The following is a 6,993-nucleotide window of genomic DNA, read 5'->3' on the forward strand; positions in this document are numbered from 1 at the left end:
CAAAAAAAAAAAAAAAAAAAAAAAAAAGGTGGGGTCAGGTGGTCCAAATTGGGTAGAAGAAGGTGAGGCTGGGGACCACCCAACTGAAAGAGAGCACTGATATTCTAGGTGACCATCACTCTTGTAGAACATTGCCTTTCACGTACCTGAGCAACAATTGCTAGCCTTGCTGTTTTCATTAGAGGTGCTGACTTACGACAGCATTCTCAGCTATAATTTTATGGTTGAGTACTTTGATGTTATTTTTCTCTCCAGTAATGCTCTGTGACCTGATTTTCTCCTCATTTGTCAGATAGCTTATGTGATGTGGCTTTCACTTGGTAATTGCAATTCGGGGGCATTTCCCTGCAATAATGTGTCAAGAAACAGCTTTTGTAACACCAGAAAGCATGCTTCCTTATCATGAGGAGAGTAGAGATGTGCCTCCGCGTGTTGACTGTGTCATTAAATCTAATGCTTCTGGATGCATATGTCTAGCTGAGCACCTAAATAATGTGTATTCTACATCCTTAGAATAAAAGGGTATCAGCACTTTTCCTGCTGGTCTTTGGAGTTTGTGCCACAAAATAATGATACTTTGCTACCTCAACTATTAAATGAAGGTGTCTGCTGAAAGAAGACTGAATATCTTGGTTTAAGAACTTGGCTTTCTCAATGATTGAAATGAATTCGATAGGAATGATGGCCCGGGTATCTATAGTGGGCTAGTCTTGTGTCTTGCTATCCTGGGATTCTTTTAGAACTAGAAATACAATACCAGAACTCTTTGATAAAGATTCAGATTCTGAGATGAAGCAATCTGATCCAGGCAGTTTAGGATCGGGGCTAAGTCTCATTTAAAAATGGGGCCATGAGTGGTCAGAGGTATCTGTGGAAGCCAAATATGAGTCTGTTGCAAGATGGGGAATCCTTTAACAGATTAACAGTCCATGGAATTAGTGGTCTAGGAGGCAACGTGTTAGCCAGAAATGGGATATGAAAAGGATTTCTGAAGTGCAGATAAAATGGTGCTTCAATCTTCAGGGCCAAAGTAGGAGGAGAGCTGGAGAAGGAACACAGAATCAGAAACAAGATTGTTACAAAGTGGTTAGGGAGCAAATTGCTTGAATTGCAGCCCACTTACATTTGAGCAAATGTGCTTCCTGGAGCTGGGGGCTTGTTCTTAAAAGAGCCAGTTTCGTAGGACAGGTAACTTGCCGAAGTCCAGATCGACTTCAGCGCCAGGAGGTATAAATACATTTTGCAAAATCCAAATGTTCAAGCTGAAAGAGAGCCCATTTCCTAAGAAATGATTTTTTAATTTGATATTCTTAAGTATCAACCGTATATTAGACAATATGTAGCCTTAGAGAGTTGCATGAAATTTCTGTAAGCACAGTACAATTGCTGGATGTCTCCTGCAAAAATAAGAAGAAATTCAGCCGAAAACCCTTTTCTCTTCCTCTTTCCCCTTTATAAAGAAGGCTAATAGGTCTCTCATTTTCCAAAATGTATCTCAGCTTTGGAATGGAGAAGTGGAAATGTGTTTTTTCTATTTGAAAGGAAGGTTATCTAAACAGTGTAGTGTGTGATTCTATTACAGCTTGCTTGATTTAAACTCTGAGTGTACCTAAAACTCTCAATTCTACTTCACATGTGGTAAAAGGTCAAATTCAGTCTTGTTCTACCTTCCAAACATTTACACTCCCTGTCTACCTTATAGGGGAAGACAGACTATTATTAGCCTGTGGAAAAGGCGTACTGGGATTCATGTCATATAGAGAGAATATTTATTTTTCTCTTATTTTGCCAAGCCGATGGTGGTGGTGTCTGCAGTACACAGCTGACATGGAGCTGAAACTAGATGTGGTCCTATGATAGGCAGGACAAGAAGCAGAAAGGCTGCTCTTCTGCTGGCCATAAGTATCAGCTCACATTTCTTTTTCTCCTTCTCTGTAAAATTCTCTATACATGTATACAGGCCTGTCAACATATGCAAAGACATGTCAAACACATTAATAGGATTGTGAGTTAATTCAAATCCAGTCGTTCTTTCAATATACCTAAATGTTGGGCACATTATTTGAGCAAGTGCTGCCCACATGAATTGTCTCCAGACATTAATTTGTTTTTTTTTTTTCCCCTGCTGTATTTTTCTGTTACTTCTTAGTTTAAGCAGATAACTTTTGTTTTTTGCTTCAAAGACATTTGCAGAATGGAAGGTAGAAACTTTTTGAAAGCAACCTTTCTGCTGTTTTGAAAAGACTATACTCACTGCAAGTGGAGAAGCGAGAATAGGAGTGTCATCTTCAGGGTCACCAAGGAAGATTGGAGAGTCCTCGGACTGGGGTGGGGGCAGAGACTGCTGGGCCCACAAGTAGAATAGCCCTGCCCTGTTTCCTTGGCAGCATCTTTGGGCAATGGCAACCTAGAAGTAACATCCAGAGAGGCTGCTCTCAAGCCATGGAATTCCCACTCCCAGAAAACATTCCCAGACCCCAAGCACAGAACAGAACTGATAGGTGCTAGGAAATAAAATGTGAGAATGGAAAATGGGCTTCTCTGAAGAAACCAGTGAGAACCACGAACAGGATGGACCTCTGTAGTGCAGTGCTTTAGGACAGAATAAGACGTACCACTCAGATTGTTCATGGCACTAAGCAAATGGGAGAGGTGGAGCCCGGTAATCACTGGGATTAAAACTCTCTCCAGATTGGTGGGATTTAGATTTAAGCTGATTAAACAGGAATTAGATTTAAGTTAATTTTGAAAACAAAAAACAAAAAAACAGTGCCTTATTTCTTGCACACCTGGATTGGTGGATTAAGTTTACCTGCTGTCATTATAGCAAGGAACACAAATATTAAACAAGTTATTGCCATTGTGAATTGACCTATGAAGGAATAATTGTGGGTACTTTGGAAGTAGAACTGTGGAGCCTAATTAAAAGTATGTTTATGGGTAGGATGGATGGGGAGGAAATTATTCCCTGAATGAATAACATTTTAGCTGTTATCTATAGGATAAATTAAAGTTAGTTAGCTTAGTTAAAATTAAAGGGTGATCCAGGCAATGAACAGTGTGTGGAAATGTCCTGAGGTGGATAAGAGCTTGGGCCAGTCAGTGTGGCCAAGACATGAGAGCGAGGGGATAAATGGCTGGTGCAGAGGCAAAGAGGAGACAGGGTTCAGGTCACGCAGAGCCTACCAGCTCACGTTAAACAATGAACATAAGTGATGGAGAAAACCAAAAAAGAATTTTAAGTAGGGAGTGAAATAAAAGATTTGAGATTTCCTAAGATTAACTTTGCTTGCAGTTTAGAGAATAAATTAGACAAGTGACAAAGAGGATTGGGAAGACGAGCTAGTAGGTCTTGTGATTATAATTGATTGAACAAGGTTCTGGCAGGAAAGATGGTGAGAAGTTTATAATGAAGAGATTTTGGACAATCGTATCAATGGACCCTGATGATTAATGTTGTGGTGAGGGATGTGAGATAGAGAGGGAAAAGTGAGGATGCTTTGTAAACTTCTTGCATAAGCAATAAGATAGAGGAAGTGAAATTATGGATCAAGAAACACTAGTGGAAGAACACATTTTGGGTTTGGTTTTGACCACAATGAGCTTGATCTGCTTGGGAGATATTTAAGCTTTTACATGTATGTTGTAAGATCTACACTATTGGACATAATAATAATAATTCATTTTTATACTAAAGGTACTTGTAAGGAATACTGTGATACTAATAATTTAAAGGTAGATGATTTTATTTCATTAGATATATTAAAAAGACATTTTAAAAAGGAATTAAAATGGACATGAACTGATATTTTTGACAAAGTTAACAACTTTGACCTCGAAACTGTCCAAAGGTAAATGTTGACATGAATAAAATTTCTTCTAATTTCCAGATGAAAACAAGAAGCTGTTGGAAGACACATTCTGAATTGGCTAGCACAACACTCTGAAACTGGAGGATATCAACTGATAAGATATTAAGTTCTCCCTTAGTTTCAAATACACTGGGTTGATAAATTATTAACATAAACAATGGATGTTCCGTCAAGTTACCGTGAAGACAGCTAGGTCTGCACACCTCCACAAGTGTCGACCCCTCCAAACACATCCTCCACCTGGAACTGTGAACTGAGTGGTTATATGTGTTGGTCAGAAAGGTCTTTACATCTTTGAATTGTAATGATCATGATTAGTTGCTGAGTTTGCCACTTCCCTACCACCCTGGCTTCTACCTTCCAAGAATTATCATTATAAAAATAGCCATTTGGTTTATGGCATAAGCTTTATCACAAAGCTTGACCCAGACTGAAGAATCCAGGAAATTTCTAGCCAGCCTTTTATTTCCTTCATGCACAGGATCATGGTAGAGGCTTAGCATTTATCAAACTATAGCTTTTCCCCAAAGGAAAGGGGAACGGGAATAGACTAGCTGCTTCAGTAAGCAAAACAGGTGGATAACAAATAAGAGATTATTGGCAGTTTATCAGGGTCTCTTTGCTAAAACTCCTTGTCAAATGGCTAAGGAAAGACATTGAGAGAAGACATTGGGAGAGCCCGTGAGATCCGTGCTGTTGAAGCATTTTGTACTTTTCTTAATGATGCTTATCTTACTCTAACTTGTAGTATAATTAAAAGGCAAGTTTTCTTCTTCTGAGGTGGCAAGTATAAATTTCAAATAGCAGACAGAAAAGAGTTAAAGGGCTTCTATGTGCCTATCCCAGCCAGCAGCATTTTGTCACGATCTGATTGCAAGGCTGGTTGCAACAGTTGGGAAGCATTTGGCCAGGGGGACAGTTTGAAATGGAAACAAGAAAAGAGTGTAGAGAAGGAAGCCTATTGTTCCCAGCAGTATGGTCTTTGTGGCCTTGGGCCTGGCAGCTCTTCTTTCCAATATAACACCAGTGGAGAAAAAGGCCTCAAATTGGGGGTAATGGGTAGTTAAGTTCAGTCAGGGGGCAGTTCAGATCTGTCAGGATGCAAATGTGTAACAAGCTTTGTGATCCAGAAAGTGATGGAGAGGCTAGACTGCTTCATAATTATTGTCAGGAATGTTCTGGACAAACAATGTGCTGGTCACAATGGGAGCCATAGATTAGATAACTTGGCTGAGTATATCTACTCAATGGATTGTTGTGAGGATGGACTGAGACAGTATGCCTGGGATGGTTGGTTCATTGTAAATGCTCCATAAGTGTTAGCTGTTACCATAAGTCAGGCTCATTACCAGGGCCAGAGATGAGATATGTCCGGCAAGATAATTTAAACTAGCTGTATGTAGGACAGTACACATTTATTATGCTCAGGCACTTTCCTAGGCATTTTACATATCTACATATCTCCCTTTACTCCTATATCAAGTATATACAGCATTATCAACATATCCATATGCTAGAGGGAGAAATTACAGACTCAGAGAAGTTAAAATGATTTGCTTGAGGACACACAGCTTGTCAATGCTGGAGCCAGCTTTAGAAGTCTGTCTGATTATGCACTTTTCTCCAAGGGCTAGTTTTTTTTACAGTACTAGGAGATCTGTGTTAGAGAGAAATGAGTTAGAAGGAGAAGGTCTGAACTTTGGAACATAAGGAGAGAGAAATATAAAAATGTAAGTGCAGGGGCCCCTCTTCAGTGCCCCCAGGACACTGTGTGCTTCCATGGCCCATTCCATACTGCATTATACTTATGGATTTATTTGGATGGCCTTGTCTAGACTGTATACATCTCAAGAGTAAGGAGATAGCTTTCTATTCCCAGTGCCTTGTACAGTGCCTGGCACTTAGTAGGTTCTTACATATGTTGAATGAGCTAATTTATTAAACCAAGCCCATAATTGTGTAGTATAGCACACAAACAAAACACGAGTTGAATTAATGGATTGCAGCAGAGATCTTTGTACAACAAAGTAGCCTGTACTGTAACAAAATTCGGTTTGGGTCAACCAGTTAAACAGAGTGATATACACAGTAACTTGAATGCAGATCCATTTATGCTCATGTTTGTAGTCCCCAAATTCTCAGAACAATTTCACATTGTAGACATTCACAATTTTTAAAATTCATTCATAAAACTAAGTTAACAGTTTAAAATAATGTATGATATTCATATCTTGGTAGGAATTAATATTTCTATAGTGGTTGAAATTTAACATCTTTAAATCTTAATATAGGAAATGTATATGCCATCTGTCATTTCAAGGTTCAAGTTCACCTCAAAACCAAATCTAGGCTCTAGATAAAAAGCGAAAAATGGAAAAAAATTCTAGGCCAAATGTTTAGATATTGGAGGAATATTTTGCATGATGCAGAAACAGCCTAAAGTATAATATTTTGTTTTTAAACCTCAAGTTCAGTCCTACCATAAACATTACATCTACCTTTGCAAATGGGCACAGCCAGCTACCCAGCATTCCTCTGATAACCTCAATTAGTTTAGATTTGGAAATACAAATTGAAACAAGAAAGAAAGCACTTGAGATGCTGGGAAATGGTATTGATAATACTAAGACTCTGGTGCTTTTATTGTGCTGGTAAAAAATAATAATAGGGTCAAGCAATTGAAAGCTCAGTGAGGTGAAAACAACCAGGAGCGGGAAGGAGCAGACAGTGGTGAGGGAAGCTGGGAGGTTAGTATCAACTTCCATCTAATTTAGGATTTGGATTAAAAAGCAAAGAAGCTCAAACCTGCTTAAATCATGCTGCCATCTGTGGTTCTGATGTGGCATTTGGAAGAGTAAAAACACATGCTGGAAAATTACCAAGACAAAGAAAAATTCTGGAATCTCAGTACAGGATTTTCCTTTGTGGCTAAAAGGCTGAGTTGCTTTGGAAACATTTGGATTCCTTTTCTGCCTCATCTGTGCTGCAAGGGATCTCTTTTTAAGCTTAGATTTTGCCTTCTATATCAGAAGGAACCTCTGTGGATTAATCAGACATCATTTTCCAGGCTTGTCGAGAAGTTACATCATTAAGGAATATAAATACTGGTAGTCATTGATTA

The 6,993-nt window shown here is 38.9% G+C and overlaps 1 long non-coding RNA gene across 1 annotated transcript in view; it reads left to right on the forward strand.

The window, feature by feature from the left end:
- The window catches only part of LOC111555181, a 15,773-nt gene extending 11,653 nt beyond the window's left edge, over positions 1-4,120 (forward strand). Inside the window, exon 3 of the long non-coding RNA XR_002735444.1 lies at positions 3,891-4,120. This is a non-coding gene — a long non-coding RNA (uncharacterized LOC111555181). The remainder of the gene's footprint in view (positions 1-3,890) is intronic.
- The last annotated feature ends 2,873 nt before the right edge of the window (positions 4,121-6,993 follow it).

Source organism: Piliocolobus tephrosceles, chromosome 1 (genome assembly GCF_002776525.5).
Source record: "Piliocolobus tephrosceles isolate RC106 chromosome 1, ASM277652v3, whole genome shotgun sequence".
NCBI lineage: Eukaryota > Metazoa > Chordata > Mammalia > Primates > Cercopithecidae > Piliocolobus > Piliocolobus tephrosceles.